The sequence below is a fragment of the Triticum dicoccoides genome, chromosome 7A, assembly GCF_002162155.2.
Source record: "Triticum dicoccoides isolate Atlit2015 ecotype Zavitan chromosome 7A, WEW_v2.0, whole genome shotgun sequence".
Classification (NCBI taxonomy): domain Eukaryota; kingdom Viridiplantae; phylum Streptophyta; class Magnoliopsida; order Poales; family Poaceae; genus Triticum; species Triticum dicoccoides.
This window is the reverse complement of record NC_041392.1, coordinates 98,541,644-98,558,940: the sequence shown is the minus strand read 5'-3', so window position 1 is coordinate 98,558,940 and position 17,297 is coordinate 98,541,644. Positions and strand designations below refer to the sequence as shown.

The following is a 17,297-nucleotide window of genomic DNA, read 5'->3' as shown; positions in this document are numbered from 1 at the left end:
CAAGCAACATTGCTCGAATCGATGATATTTAGCTCATGCCTTAACTCACGAAATCTTGCTTCATCCAAGGGCTTCGTGAAGATATCTCCAAGGTTATCATGAGTGTTGACGTAGTTGAGCTCGATCTCTCCTCGCCTAATGTGATCCCGGATGAAGTGATACCGGATCTCAATATGCTTCGTCTTGAAGTGTTGCACCGGGTTGAGAGAGATCTTGATGGAACTTTCATTGTCACACCAAAGAGGCACTTTGTCACAAGTGACACCATAATCCTTTAAAGTTTGCCTCATCCATAAGAGTTGTGCACAACAACTACCGGCCGCAACATACTCCGCTTCGGTGGACGAGAGAGACACACAACTTTGCTTTTTGGAAGACCAACTTACCAAAGAGCAACCAAGGAATTGGCACCCTCCGGAAGTGGAATTCCTATCCACTTTGTCTCCCGCCCAATCGGAATCCGAGTACCCTACAAGCTTGAAGTTTGATCCTCTTGGGTACCATAAGCCAAAGCTTGGGGTATGAGCCAAATATCGAAAGATTCATTTGACCGCCACATAGTGACTTTCCTTAGGTGCGGCTTGAAACCATGCACAAATTCCCACACTCAACATGATGTCCGGTCTAGATGCACAAAGTTAAAGCAAGGATCCAATCATGAAACGATATACCTTTTGATCCACTACTTTACCATTGGGATCTAAGTCAAGTTGGCACTTGGTGGGCATTGGAGTGGAAGCCGGCTTGACATCACTTAGCTTGAATCTCTTGAGCATGTCTTGAGTGTATTTTGATTGATTGATGAAGGTTCCTTCTCTTCTTTGCTTCACTTCGAACCCTAGAAAGAACTTCAGCTCTCCCATGGAGGACATCTTGAACTTTGAGGTCATGAGAGCGGCAGTTCCTCATTGAAAGCTTTGTTAGGAGAACCAAAGATAATATCATCAACATATAATTGGCACACAAACAACTCCCCTTTGACCTTCTTAGTAAAAAGAGTGGGGTCGATTAGCCCAACTTCAAAACCACGGTCTTGTAACAACTCGGTAAGGTGGTCATACCACGCACGTGGGGCTTGTTTAAGGCCATAGAGTGCCTTATCGAGTTGATACCCATGATCGGGAAAGTAGGGATCCTCGAACCCGGGGGGTTGCTTGACGTACACCAATTCATTAATGGGACCATTAAGAAAAGCACTCTTCACATCCATTTGTTGTAACTTAAAGTTATGATGAGAAGCATATGCAATCAACATGCGAATGGATTCAAGACGAGCAACGGGAGCAAAGGTTTCACCGTAGTCGATACCCTCGACTTGGGAGTAGCCTTGTGCTACCAAACGAGCCTTGTTGCGAATGATAATCCCATGGGCATCTTGCTTGTTCTTGAATATCCACTTGGTTCCAATGACATTGTGGTTCCCCGTTGGCCTTGGCACCAATCTCCACACTTTGTTGCGCTCTAAGTTGTTGAGTTCTTCGTGCATGGCATTGAGCCAATCCGGATCTTCTAGCGCCTCATAGACCTTGTGGGGTTCCACACAAGAGACAAACGCGTGATGCTCACAATAATTTGCTAATTGTCTGCGAGTGCTTACCCCCTTTCTTAAGCTTCCAAGCACATTCGTCATGAGATGATCCTTGGTGGAGAGCTTGGAAGCAACCTTGGCGGCACGACGCTCTAATTCCTCCTCGGTGGTGAGTTGAGGAGCGGTTACTTGATCATCTTGAGCGCCGTCATGAACTTGTTCTTGATCTTGAACTTGCTCGGGGGAGAGAACTTGACCTTGGGCATCACTTGGTGTGTCCACACCATCTTGAGTATGATCTTGCCCTTGGTCTTGTTCATGAGGTTGAGGGCCTTCACTTTGTTCTTCGGAAGCGTGTGGACCTTGGGTTGGTGATGGCTCCACTTGAGTCGAGCATTGTCCTTCTCCTTCGGCCACAAGGGGTTCCTCAATGGGTAGGATGAAACCAACACCCATTCTTCTTATGGCTTGAGGAGGAATTTCATCACCTACATCACAAGTGCCACTTTGCTCCACTTGGGAGCCGTTATTCTCATCAAACTCCACGTTACACGTCTCCTCAATAAGTCCCATGGATTTATTAAGGACACGGTAAGCATGAGAGTTTGTAGCATAACCAACAAATATGCCCTCATAAGCTCTAGCCTCAAATTTAGACAACCGAACACCTTTCTTGAGAATGAAACACGTACACCCGAATACCCGGAAGTACTTGAGGTTGGGCTTGTTACCGGTGAGTATTTCATATGGAGTCTTGTTCAAGCCCTTGCGGAGGTAGAGCCGATTTGATGCATGACACGCGGTGTTGATGGCTTCGGCCCAAAAGTTGTACGGAGACTTGAACTCCGCCATCATGGTCCTTGCCGCATCCATCAATGTCCGGTTCTTCCTCTCCGCAACACCGTTTTGTTGAGGGGTGTAGGGTGCGGAATATTGATGCTTGATTCCCTCGTCACTAAGAAACTCATCCAAGGTGTAGTTCTTGAACTCGGTGCCGTTGTCACTTCTTATTGTCAAGATCTTTGCATTGTGTTGACGTTGTGCTTCATTTGCAAAGTCAATGACGGTTTGTTGGGTCTCGCTCTTCCTCTTAAAGAAATACACCCACGTGTACCTTGAGTAGTCATCCACGATCACCAAGCAATACTTCCTACCTCCAAGACTATCGAAGGATGGAGGCCCAAAGAGATCCATGTGAAGGAGCTCCAAAGGCCTCTTTGAATAAATGATAGTCGTGGGAGGGCGAGCCTTCTCATGTAGCTTTCCTTCGATACAGGCACTACAAGCACGATCTTTAGCAAAACTAACATTCGTTAGTCCACGGACATGGTCCCCCTTGAGGAGACTTTGCAAAGATCTCATATTGACATGGGCTAAATGGCGATGCCAAAGCCATCCCACATCAACTTTAGCCATTAGGCATGTCGCGGTCTTAGTGGGTCGCTCTGAAAAGTTAATCACATATAGACCGTTCTCGACATGCCCAACAAAGGCTACTTTAAGAGTCTTGCTCCACAAGAGGGCCACGGTATCGATATCAAAGAAAGTGGCAAAGCCCATGATAGCAAGTTGACAAACGGAAAGTAAATTGTATGCAAGGGACTCAACAAGCATGACCTTCTCGATCGTGAGATCATGAGAGATGACCACTTTGCCAAGTCCCAATACCTTAGAAGATGAGGCGTCACCCCACTCGACATTGGTGGGCATAGATGGAACCTTGTGCACGTCCACCACCAAGTCCTTGCTTCCGGTCATATGATTTGTAGCTCCGCTATCGAGCAACCATGATCCCCCACTGGAAGAAAACACCTACAAGAGATCAATGCTTGGTTTTAGGTACCCATTTTGTAATGGGTCCTTTGATGTTAGTAACAAGGGTTTTTGGAACCCAAATAGACCATTCAATGTATTCATGAAGAGAACCAACAAATTTGGCATAAACATGCCCATCACTAGCACGGCATAACACATAAGAAGGGTTAAAATCGCCGGCTTTGTTGAGAGGGATGGCATTGCCCTTCTTGACATTGTTCTTCTTCTTCTCCTCAGGGGCACTCTCTCCCTCCCTCACAAAGGTTTGCATGAGGGGAGGAGGTCATTTGGTCTTGTCATTCTTCTTCTTGTTCTTGGAGTCGGGCACGTACCCAACCCCTTCCTTGGCCACACCTCCCTTTTGGTTGATCAAGAGATCGTTGAGGTTCTTCTTGCCTTGTATGCAAGTCGCAAGACCTTTCTCAAGTTGCTCCTTCAACTTCGCATTTTCCTCAACAAGATGTATATGCTCACAACACGTGTTAGTAGCATTTGCATTATCAATTAAAACCATATGAGGAAAAGTTGCTTTCTCCTTAGTTAGCTTCACTTGGAGTTGATCATGAGACTCCTTGAGACTAGCATGAATACCCTTCAAGGCCTTGTGGGCCTTGTCAAGTATATCAAACTCCTCTCTGAGTCTAGCAAGATCAACCCCGAGTTTGGCCTTCTCGGAATTTAGCACACGAGAAACAATGAGGGCATGATCATAATCTTTCTTTAACTTAGCATGATCAACGTTGTGTGACTCCTCAAGAGCCAAACGAAGACCACGCTCTTCCTCAAGAGCATTGGAAAGATCCGAAATCTCATCGGCATAGTCATGACTATGCCCTTCCATCTTAGAGATGGTGTCTTCGTGAGCCTCGATCATGTCATTGGCTTCACCCAGTTGTTCCAAGAGAGCAACAAAGTGCTTCTTGGATTTTCCCTTGAGTTTGCCCATAAAGGCCTCAAACTCGTTAGCCTCCACATTAGCTCCCTCAAGTTCATTAATGCTATCCGTTGGGGAAGGATGATTAATGATGGTAGTTTTGATGTTGGAGGTTACCTTGTTGGTGGCTTTAGCCATGAGGCACTTGGCGGTGATGCTCTCGTTGGGTGAGTCAAAGAGAGACACCCGTGACGTTGTTGCAATGGCAACGGAGGCCATGGCAACCGACTCATCATGTTCATCATCATCATCATCCTCATTGTACTCTTCTTGCACAACCAAAGCCTTGGGAGGAGTCTTCTTGGTGAAGTTGTTCTTGTTGGGGAACGACTTGGCCTTGTCCTTTCGGATGAGTTTGCCACCATTGTCTTCCCTCTTCTCATACGGGCATTCCACAATGAAATGACTCACGTTGCCGCAATTGTAGCAAGTCCTTACACGTTGCTTGCCCCTTGTTCCACTCGAGTTGTTTTTGCTAAAATTGGGCCTCGAGTTTTTCTTGCTCCAAAATTGCCTTGAAGCAAGTGCCATGTGTTCATGATATGCATACTTCGTATCTTCGGGGTTGCTCTCCTCTTCTTCCTCTTCTTCTTCTTCCACGGTGAGCTTGGCCTTCAATGCAAGGTTAGGCTTCTTTGCCCGTTGAGAACGGAGCACCGCATTGTCGGCGGTCTTGTCTAAAATGTTCATGGCCACAAACTCATCCAACACTTCGCTTGAGGTCAAAGTGTGGAAGTCCGGTCTTTGACGAATGACGGAATACATGGCCTTGTGGTAGGGCATCATTGCCTTGAGGAATTTGCGCTTGATCCAATTGTCATCTGTGTCCTTGCTCCCGTGATCTCGTAGTGAGACCGCGAGTTTGGTTACTCTCCGATAAAGCTCACGAGGTTCTTCATCTTCCTTCATTGCAAACTCATCGGCCTCATCTTGTACCACTTCATAGTTGGAGCGTTGAATGCTTGCGCTTCCCCGGTAGAGAGACACGACACAATGCCATGCATCTTTGGCCAAGGCGAAGGGACGAAGATGAGGTAGGTCTTCGGGTGGAATTGCATCATGAATGATGAAGAGAGCATTCTCATTGAATTGATTGTCCGCGGCTTCTCGAGGAGTGAAGTTGCTTGGATCATGTGGATAGAAACCTTCTTCAATGATTCTCCAAAGGTTAGTGTTCACATGATTTAAATGATGTTTAAAGAGGTAAACCCAAGAATCAAAATCCTCATTTTTCACAATCTTAGGGGGAGGACCGGCATGATTCAAATGAGTGGAAGGAACCGGTCCACCATAAACAAGTGGTGGTTCCACATGGGCAAAGATGCCGGTGCCATTCTTGCCACTAGAAGAAGGAGCCTTTTCACTACTAGCTTCCCCCTTGTCGGGGATAGCATTCGACACCTTGATGGCGGGGTCACCCACTTTCAACGATGCGGTGGATAGTTTAAGCCCCTCAAGAAATTTAGTAAACATACTTTCAACTTCGGTCGTCATGGAGGTTTTCAATGTCTCCAAGGCCACATTGAACTCCTCACGAGACACCGAAGTTCCCCCATCGCCCGTAGACGAGATAGGATTCACACCGGAGTGTTCCTCCGCACCGTCTACGGTATCAACCATACTCTTTGGACGGTAAAGTCCTTAATAAAGAGACGAGGCTCTGATACCAATTGAAAGGATCGATATGGTTGACTAGAGGGGGGGGGGTGAATAGGCAACTAACAATTTTTAGCTTTTCTTTAGCAATTTAAACTTTGCATCAAAGTAGGTTGTCTAGATATGCAACTAGATGAGCAACCTATATGATGCAACACGAATAGGAACACAAGCAAGCAAGATATATGAAACAAATAAGCTACACAAGTAAAGGCACGAGATAACCAAGAGTGGAGACGGTGGAGACGAGGATGTGTTGCCGAAGTTCCTTCCCTTTGAGAGGAAGTACGTCTCCATTGGAGCGGTGTGGAGGCACAATGCTCCCCAAGAAGCCACAAGGTCCACCGTAATCTCCTCACGCCCTCACACAATGCGAGATGCCGTGATTCTACTATTGATGCCCTTGGAGGCGGCGACCGAACCTTTACAAACGAGGTTGGGGCAATCTCCACAACTCAATTGGAGGCTCCCAACGACACCACGAAGCTTCACCACAATGGACTATGGCTTCGCGGTGACCTCAACCGTCTAGGATGCTCAAACACCCAAGAGTAACAAGATCCGCAAGGGATTAGTAGGGGGAATCAAATATCTCTTGGTGGAAGTGTAGATCGGGGCCTTCTCAACCACTCCCGAGCAAATCAACAAGTTTGGTTGGCTAGGGAGTGAGATCGGGCGAAAATGGAGTTTGGAGAAATAATGGAGATTTAATGGTGGAAGAGGTGAGTCAACGAGGAAGAAGGAGACCCTTTATATAGTGTGTGGAAAAGATCCAACTGTTACCCACCAACCAGCCCGCGGCCAGCAGTACTACCGCGCCTGGCCAGCGGTACTACCGCAAGGCCGCGCGGTACTACTGCTTGCAACCAAGCGGTACTACCGCACGACAGTGCGGTACTACCATACCGTCCCACGGTACTGCCGCGACCCCAGTCAGGGAAACAGACGCAAGCTGGGGGCGGTACTTCCGCACACACGATACTACCGGGCCCCCAATGCGGTACTACCGTAAGGCAAAAGTCCCGTCTAGGGGGAAGGGGAACTTTCGTGCCTACTTCCGCAAAAAAACGGAAGTAGCAAAAACTCGACACAGTAGTACTGCCGGGGGCGGTACTACTGCCTGACCGCATAGCGCGGTACTACCGCACGGCGAAAGCGGTACTACCGCGGCAGGTGCGGATGTAAAAAATTACATCCGCTCCTACTACCGCAAAGGGGCGGCACTAGCCTGGTGGGCAGCGGTAGTGCGGCTCCAGGGGAGCGGTACTACCGTGAGCACCAGCGGTACTACCGCGCCACCGCGCGGTACTACCGTGGATGCCCATGGTACTACCGTTGATCCAGGAGCAGTACTACCGCAACCACAATAGCAGCCAGTCAAAGGAGGCAGGAAAAACGGAGGAAGCTCCAAGAAAGAAGGAGGGGATAAAAGGAGACGTGTACGTGATGATTTCACCCAAACCTTTCCAACGCGGACCCCCTCTTAATAGTACGGCTTTCCTACGACTCAAATCCACCAAAAGGAAACGTAGAAAAGACGCCGTCTTCGTTAGTCTTCGAGGGGCACCCAATCGTCTTGTGCCTAGCAGAGAAGAGTCTGAAAAACTCATGGCACACGATTAGCCCGCAAATGCGTTGTCATCAATCACCAAAACACTTAGGGATAAATATGTCCTTACAGAAAAGAAAAGAAAACTCAAATAAAACCGTCCTGAAAATGACCAGCGAATCAGTGAAAACCCGTTTTTGGGAAGCTCTAGAAGTTTCCCAAACTAGGGGATCCCCGATTGAAGAGTAAAATAGAAAAAAGCTTAGAGAGAACAAGTCCTTCGTTGTCCTAGTGGTTACGCTTGATTGCCTTAAAGGAGCTGGGTGTGGGTTCGACGTGTGGCGGCTGCATCTTTTTGAACGTTTTATAAATGGTAGAAAAAAACACAAATGGGCCGAGCCCAGCTACCGCGCCTGCAGGCGCCGGTTTGCAGAAACTGAAGAAACCGGCGCCTGCAGCGCTAAATAGGATCCTAATCGGCGATGTATGCGCCTGATCCAGAACTGGCGCCCGCAGCAGCTTGTTTTTGGGCCGGCCCATTTACAAGAGCTGGGCGCTCGCCTGCTCCGAGGGTGCTCGACTCGCACGCTGCCTGGTCGCCCGTTCGCTCTAGCACTGTTCAAATGGTCACGGTTGACTTAAAAAAAAGAATATTTTTTTACAAAAGATTGAAAAAACCGATAATTCAAAAAGGTTCACAGTGTTTGAAGAAGGTTCACCCAAATTTCAAAAGAGTTCATCAAGTTTTTTTAAAAGTTCATCAAATTTGAAAAAGGTTCATTGACTTTGAAAAAAGTTCATTGATTTTCCAAAAAATCATTCAAATTGGAAAAAAGTTCATCAAAATTTAAAAAAAGTTCATTGCATTTAAAAAAAGTTCATCAAATTTGAAAAAAGTTCATCATTTTTGAAAAAAGTTCATCGTTTTCGAAAAAAGTTCATGGAATTTGAGAAAAAGTTCATCGTTTTTTTTAAACAAAAAGTTTATAAAAAGGAAAAGAAAAGAAAACTCAAATAAAACCGTCCTGAAAATGACCAGCGAATCAGTGAAAACCCGTTTTTGGGAAGCTTCTAGAAGCTTCCCAAACTAGGGGATCCCCGATTGAAGAGTAAAATAGAAAAAAGCTTAGAGAGAACAAGTCCTTCGTTGTCCTAGTGATTACGCTTGATTGCCTTGAAGGAGCTGGGTGTGGGTTCAACGTCTGGCGGCTGCATTTTTTTTGAACGTTTTATAAACGGTAGAAAAAAACACAAATAGGCCGAGCCCAGCTACCGCGCCTGCAGGCGCCGGTTTGCAGAAACTGAAGAAACCGGCGCCTGCAGCGCTAAATAGGATCTGCCCCCAAACATTCTGTCCAATCTTGAATCTAAGTTGCCACTTGAATGACCTGGCCCATCATGGCGGGTCATATTGTGGTGTTATATCCTCAACAATTTAGTCATTCGAATTGTGTGCGATGTAACACATATGACTCTCTTATCTCAATCGTGCAGGATGGATTAGAGATACAAATGTTTCATTTTGGCACACGGTTCATTTTTCGTAACGTGTGTGATGACTTTATCACACGCAGTTCAGGGAAGGAGTAATACGATTCTGCAAGTGTACGTAGATTTTAGTGGTGCCCAAGGGACATCGCCCGTTTATCAACCAATATAATCATCAACATATGGATATGCTAAATATTGCGACCGCAATGTGTAGATCGGTCAACGTGCACTTGGGTTTAAACTATGTGCACCAGCTTATGGAAAAGTAGTCGTATCTGAGTACAGATCTGGATCTCACATCTCACATCATTTCTCTGATCACATCTCCTCCCCTCCTCACCCTCATACTGCTTCAGAAGACTAGCTACGCGGCAGCAGGGCTTGGGTGTCCAGCCAGGTAATTGCCATCAATCTTCTCTTTCAACACCTATCTGCTCTGGTTTGTCGATCATGGAGGCTTCATATGTCTGCATGTTTGCTATCAGTTTGCTAACAACTTCCCATAGTTAGTTACCTAGCTAGCTACGTGTTGGTCTATAGCAGTGTCTTGGACACTAAAACTGAATAGTAAAATTATCCCACAATTGCCATGCTGTAATTATTCCTCTTCCTCTGAACAGAGAAATGCTCTCTCTCTGACCTTAATACTTTTTCTCTGAATTATTTTCTCTACCTCGCGGTCTCCTTGCGCAGCTGCACTCTCACAGGACCAGGGGTAGTTACATGGATGCGCGACTGATTAATTCACACTGAAGAGTGTGCTTTTTCATTGCCGTTCTGTGTATGTATAGAAGGAAGACAGACGACGAGTCAATCAGATGACAACAGAAGAAGAGAACCGAATGGGCGGCGAGGAGCGGCATACCTCCAGCTGGGTGGTGGACATGGAGAAGATGCTGGCAGACGACGATCCTTACTCCAGGAGGATGGAGGAAAAGCGATGGGAGGCGCAATCCATCTACCGGGTACCACAGTGGCTCAAGGGCACCAACACCAAAGCCTACCGGCCGCGGCTAGTGTCTTTGGGGCCCTTCCACCACGGCGACTCCAATCTGCGGGCCATGGAGGAGCACAAGGGACGCGCGTTAGTGCACCTGATTAAGCGGAGCCAGAAGCCGCTCCAGGATTTCATCTCTGCCATCGGCGACGTGGCAGAGGAGCTCGAGGCAGCATACGGCAAGGATCTCCATATGAAGTGGCGGAACAACAGACGGAGCTTTGTCGACCTGATGCTCACGGACGGCTGCTTCCTTCTGGAGATTATTAGTGCACCTTTCCAGGATTACAAGCTGCATGATCCCGTCTTCAGCAGGAGTGGCAGAGAACAAATAGACCCCATTCTCCGGTCTGACATGCTACTGATTGAGAACCAGCTGCCTCTGCTTGTTCTCAAGAAGATCCTGGGTGTTGTGCGTCCTAATAACAGTCCGGTACTCCACTTCAATACCACATATCTGTTCCATTAGTTTCTAGTAATAAATTTATATCCATGCTATAGTGCTAAGGCAATCCAGGGCCGGCCCAGGGGAGGGGCAGGGGGGGGCGGCCGCCCCGGGCCCCCAAAATTCAGGGCCCCCCTATGGCCCATGCTGTAGACGCGCGTAGGGAGCAGCAGGTCGATCGATCGATTTGTTTTCCTCGGAAAAGCTAGCGAGCAAGGCAGCCAGCGGTTCGTTCACATAAAAAAGAGAGGGATCGCGAGAAAAAAGGATCAGCGATCGATCCGATTCTGACGGTTCCCTTCCTATTCTGTTCCATCACGCAGACGCAACCCTAGGCCGCCGACGCTCGATGCCGTACATGTATTCCAGCCTCTCAGTCGTCCCCTGGTAATTTCCTTACTAATCCGGTTATGTACGCGGCAGATTTCAATTCTGGGGCCCCATCATCACGCCCCTTTGGCCTTTGCTCAGTTGATCTTCTCTCAATCCTCTGCAGACTCCAAGCGCTACACTGCTGCCGTGCTTTATAGGCAGACGCACTGAAGTTCAATCGCCAGGATTCAGGAACAGAGGTATATATTCATATAATGTTGATACAATAAATTCTGTGGTTGCATAGCCGGCACCGTTCAACAATTGATCATTGATGCAACAAACTGTTTTGTTTTCAGCATTGTGTGTGTTAATCATGTCGTCTAGCAACTGGACAAATTCATCTGGTAGCCATAAAAGAAAAAGGAAGAAGGAAGTGGATAAATTGATACAATCAGAGCGCACACATATTCACAATTTTTTCAAGAAGACTGATATTGGTGCTTCCACTGCTTTGATAAACCCAGATGACTAGTAGGTGATCGTTGCCATTCGGGAAGAGCAACAGACTAATGGGAATTCAGAAGAAGAAAATGTCGACACCAACATCAGCGAGAACAAAGTAAGTTGCTCGGTAATTCATCAGATGCATAGGCACAATTTGCTACTGTTGATGAAATTTTCGGGCATGTGAGAGAAGTACTCATCGGCCGAAAGAAGCTTTTCGAAGTTATACCAATATATCTGCTTATTGCATCTTATTTACTGTCCCTGTGACGGCCACATCGGCCAAAAGAAGCTTTCCGAAGTTGAAATAATTGAAGAATTATTTGACATCAACAATAACTCAAGAGAGATTAAATGGTTTGGCTACATTATGCATCGAGAAGAAATTAATGGATGAGATTGACATCGACCCCATCATAAGTGACTTTGCATCAAGGAGTGTTAGAAGATTTTTTTAAGGTAATTTCAGAGTATAAATTACTGGATAATCATACTGATTTTGGATGCATTTAAATGTTAAATGTTATTTGTAATGCTATATATAAGTATATTCATTGATGTTACTATGAGGTGTATATTAACGGCCCCGAGTTTTAGGTTCGCCCCGGGCCCCCAAAAACTCAGGACCGGCCCTGAGGCAATCCAAACCCAAGAGTTCAGATTAATTTTACAAGGAATTAGTCTATGATATGTCAATTTCACAAATAATATAGACACAACATTATAGAACTATCTTCGTCCTGGTTTATTGGTCCTCGTTGTATTTTGTGACAAATTTTGATCATATATTTAACTAATAAAATGTTAATCTATGTCACAAAACATTGTATCATTGAACTCGTACTTTAACATAGTTTCCGATGATATTATTTTGCTATGTGTAACTTATATTTTATTAGTTAAAATCATGATCAAAATGTGACCAGAAATAGAAGCATAATTAATAAACCAACACAGAGGTAGAAATTTTATACATACCAAAACATTATGTTTTCTAATGCATGCATCCCGTGGAGCCCACACTGTGCGCCGGTCGAGAGATGTTAGGTGGCAAGCATTGCTATTTTAATTCCTAGGAATAATAAGTCAGTAGGCTGATTAGAGAATTATAAGTATTAATCTTTTCTAACAATCTCAGTCCTTCGTGGAGCACTATATAGGGCTTACTCATCGCAATGTTTGTGTTCAAAAATGTGTGGTGTAACCATAGGTGCAGGCGAACCATGGTCCAGAGCAAGATTTTCGGAATGGTGTGGTGCTGGAATGTCTACGTCGGGCGCTGCATGAAGGTCGTGACATCGTGGCAAGCACCTTTACACATGAATTTTTATCCTATAACTTTCTTACGACTTTATCCTATAATTTCCATATAACTAGAGAGAATTGTTATTGTTTTTCTTTCTGATGTGGCCCACATGCTGATCCGCCAATTTGATGGTTGTAGGGGGTTGCAATGGATATAGATATAAACCTCATGGTGCTGAGTTTTCTAGGCCGGGCAGATGAAGGCCGTGACATTTCCAGCGTGTTTCTGAGGCTCCACCCCCTCGAACTTTATCATGGAAGCCTCACCTACAATTACGGCGCGCATGGAGATTACAAAAAATCGCGGGAGTACAAGTATGAAATGATGCCCTCAGCGTTAGAAATCCACGAGGCTGGTATCAAACGAAAATGTTGCTCAGCACCAGTATCAAATTCAGGAAGAGCGAGAGGGGCAACCTGCGGGACATTCACTTCGAGCACGGAGTGTTGACTATGCCAGTGATGAGGGTGGACGACGGTACAGAGAGCCTGTACCTCAACCTGATGGCGTTCGAGAGGCTGCATGTCGGCGCTGGCGACCTCGTGACGGGCTATGTGATCTGCATGGACCACATGATCGTCTCGGCCAAGGACGTGGCGACGTTGAGCTCCAGTGGAGTCCTCGTGAATATGATAGGCTGCAACGAGAAGACGGCGAAGCTGTTCAACGGTACTCTGTCCAGAGGGCAACTTCTAGGCCGGTGCTATGGTCTCCACAAAGTTCAGTACAACGTGAATTTCTACTGTGGGAAGCCGTGGCACAAGTGGCGGGCCACCCTAGTGCGTACCCACTTCAGAAACCCCTGGGCATTCGTCTCCCTCGCAGCCGCTGCCATTCTACTCACCGCCACCCTGGTGCAGACCATCTACACCGCCATGCCTAACAAGTCATGAGAGCTCGTGCAAACTTGATTAAAATATCACAGCGGCAAAACAGTTTTTTAAACTGTTCATATCCATAGCGATCTGTAATGTCTTCGGAGGCGTTGAATGTTTTTTTAGGCAAAGTGTTGAATGTTCTATATTCAATTTGTTGCTCATTTTGTTTTAAAGCGGTATGACTCATTTGTACGACAAACAACGGCTGTGTGTGCAGGAGTATAATCTTTTGTCGTCTACATAAAATGCTTATATATACGAAATAGGGTTTTCCCCCGCTTTATATTATAAAGCACGAACATCGATCACAAGTAACTGCCCGGGCGAACGGCCCAACAACGGCCTTGGCTCAGTGGTTGGGCATGCGGTTGTGCAGCTTAACGACCCGAGTTCAATTCCTAGAATTGACAGGTGATGCACATGGGTTTTCCTCCATTTATTGAGGATCAAGTTTGATGTGTGGCGGAACCACTCATCAAAAAATATCTTAATACTCATTTAAAAAATTCCGAGGACCATGTTTATCTTGGTACTCATACTAAAATGGCCATATGTATCCCTAGTTGGTGCAGAGGCCGGGGAAGTAAAATTATCCCCCATTTTAAGATAAAAGCATGCCAGTTGCAGATGGAATGAATTGCCAGCATCACGAGCTGTCCCCCGTGTCGCCCCCCGCTAGGGCGGCTCGGGCGAAACCCTAGCCCCTCCATCGCCGGGCTCCCAACCCCTCCCTCCCCTCCCCTCCGCCACTGTTGGAGGAGGCCGCCGGGCAAAGCCCCGAGCGGCTGACAGCGGTGGCGGAGGCCCCCTTCCCTCCCGCGTTCCATTGGGTGAGGCAGGTGACCCCGGGCGCAGGGGCCCTCCTCCCCGATCTAAGCCGTCGTCGCGGCGGCGCGGCCGATCTGACCGCCGGCGGCGCTTTGGCGGTGTGGTGATGGGAGGAGGTGGCGGAGCGGTGGGCTTCGTGGAAGATCTGGTGGTGCCGGCTGCTCGGCAGGCACGCTTGGTCATGGCGGCGTGGTCGCGGTGGCCGGCGGAACATGGCCAGTGGCAGCGGCGATGTTCTGCCTGGATCCCGGGGCGGCGGCCCTGGAGGGTGGCAGCTCGTGAAGCTAGTGCTTCCCGCGGCGGCATGGCGTGGTGTAGTCCCTGTCCAAGGCGGATCTGTGACTGTGATCTGCATTGGATTGGTTCGGATCAGAGACGGTGACGAGCGCGCGGGATCCATCTCGGCAGCTCTCACGGCTTGGTGAGGCGGGGTGGGAGCCCTCCTCCTAGGCTCTAGTGGTGGCACACTTAGGCTGTGACCGGTGCGCTAGGGCTCCTACGGTGGCACTGTTGCTGCGGGTGGTCACCGGATCTAGGCGGCTGGATCTGGGGCTTTGAAGGCAGTCGAGACGGTGCACATATTGTCGGGTGGATTTCTTGGGACGGATCCGGATGAAAACCTGGTTTTCGGTCGATGGCCGAAACCGATGATGATGATGTCCTTATCATCGTTTCCTTCATGAAGGCATCATCGAGGTGAAGTTTCCAACTCCACTCAATACCTCCGGGGGAAACCCTAGATCAGCTGATCAGATGTTGGCGGCAAGCATGTGTCGTCACTCCCTTGGGGCGGCATTCTTGGAGGTGCACTCGGCTTCGCGGGACCAGCGGACGACATCTTTGGTGGAGCGGTGCTTCATCCTACACATTGATGGCAATGGATCTCGACAGCGTGGCGCAGTGCAGATTTGGAGTTCGATGTGCGAGGATGGTCTCGCGCAGGAGGACGACGCTGCCTGGCGTCATGGTGGCATCAATGGCAGAGAAACCTGGCACGGTTGATGCAACAATACAGCTCTGAAGATGGATTGGTGGCAGGTGGCTGCGACGGCCTCATACCCGGCATGCGTCCTGGTTGAGGAGTTCGCCGGACTGGTAGGCTCCCCATACCCGGCAGGCATCCTGGTTGGGACCTCAAGTCTTAGATGTTTAGGTTTGACTGCGATGTCTGTTTGGTATTAAGCCCGGGCTATATGCGCCCCTTCATCAACTGGATAGGTGTAGCGACAGTGTGTTGCTTAGACGACGGCTTTAGTCTTACTGTTGTATGACTTTATAAGGTCTTGTGAGAATAATTAATAAAGTGGCCATATGCATCGCCTAGATGCAGAGGCCGGGGATCATCCTCCTTTTCTAAAAAAATGCCAACAACGGCAGCTCGACAAGCATGAATAGTCCGCCACCGCTGCGTCCTCCATCTACGTCCCACCACTCGCCATGGCACCGGGCCTCCGCGTACCAAACAACACCTCCAAGAAGGAATGCGATGCCCACGACGCTGCTGACCAGACAAGTCCTAGGGTTTCCCCCGGCACGCAGAAGGGGAACGGGGGATGGATAGCACCGACGCCCTTTAAGAAGGAATGACAGCACCCACCGACGTCACCACGTCGGAGCCGGAAGAACCGGCAGGAATTTCTCCCGCACCCCATGCCCCGGCACCCACTAGAACGGAGCCAAACCACCATCTTACCACCCGCCAGCACGCGCCACCACGGTCTTGGACCCATCCACGCCGTCTTGCTGCGAACACCACCACGAGGACAAGCGAGCAGAGGCAAGATGCGCCTAGATGGCACAGACGGAAGCACAGGAGCCGAACGGGAGGGAACCGCCTCCACCGCCATCGCGCCGGAGGCCTCTGCCTCCCACACCGACGCGGATTGCCGACCGGACGCCGCAGCTAGAGCAAACCAGGCCACCCGGGCCTGGCCGGTCCCGTAACGGGACCGCAAAGCCCTAGCCACGGTGCTGCTGCACCCCGGCAGCCAAAGCCGCCACCCGCCACCAGTCGAACACCTTGCCACCATCGCCCGAGAGCCCCGCAGCCGTCATGCCCGACGTCGGCCCGCCCCGACCCAGATGGGGCCCGAAGGGCCTAGATCTGGGCCGGGCAGGCGCCGCCAGCCCGCGCACCGCGCTGCCCCATCGCCAACAACGATGACGACGCCTAGAGCTCGCCCCCGCCCGCGCAGGACCGCCGCCGCCTGAGTGCACCGCCCGGAGTCGCCCCGTCCCGCGTCGGAGGACCCCGGGAGGGGAAGGGCCGAGGGGCCGCCGCCGCCAGCGTTGCCCGGGCTAGGCCCGCGATGAGCATCGGCGATGGCGGCGGGGAGGAGGAGGAGAGGGGGACGCTCCCTGGGAGGGATGGGGGAGGCGCGACCGGTCGCCCGCGAGGACGATGCTGTCGTGAAAAATGCTTATATATATGCGATCCTATTGAAGGGATTCCCCGACACGGAAAAACTGCCTCCCGGGTCGCATTCGCACGACGACTCCGGAGGCCCTCCAAAACCCTAGCCTAGTTCCCCCTTAGGCCAATTCCCCTGGCCGCTGCCACAGCTTGCTCTGGCGGCGTTGGCGGCGCCGTCTCACCAAAGCGGAGGGTAGGGGAGGCAGGCAATTGTGGTGCGCCTGTTTGGAGATGCACGGTGACCGTCGCATGCGGAGGTGGCATGTGGGGTTGGTAGATGAGGTGCGGCAATGTTGGCGATGGCGGATTGGACGTGGTCGGCGTTCGACAGCGCGATCTGTTGCCATGGCATTCGGCGACGGATGCAGAGCTGTCTAGGCCCAATATTGGCTAGAAGCTACACACATCGAACGGAGGGGTGTTAACGTGTTGGGCTCTGCTCCAAGCGGTGCAGCTGCACTAGGGAGGCGATGGGGCATGCCCTGTTTCAGTCCAATATGGACACAGTGGGAGATGCTTCCCAGATCGGGTTCCACTGTGTGCCACATCTATGCCGGAAGACCGGTGGGTCAACGGTGTTCGTATTCTCCTCTGTTGCCGGACGGCGGCATGGAGGTTGCGGGCTTGGCCTGAATAAA

General features: G+C 49.3%; 1 pseudogene; it reads left to right on the top strand.

The window, feature by feature from the left end:
• The first annotated feature begins 9,815 nt into the window (after positions 1-9,815).
• On the top strand, positions 9,816-13,433 carry LOC119333197 (annotated as a pseudogene).
• The last annotated feature ends 3,864 nt before the right edge of the window (positions 13,434-17,297 follow it).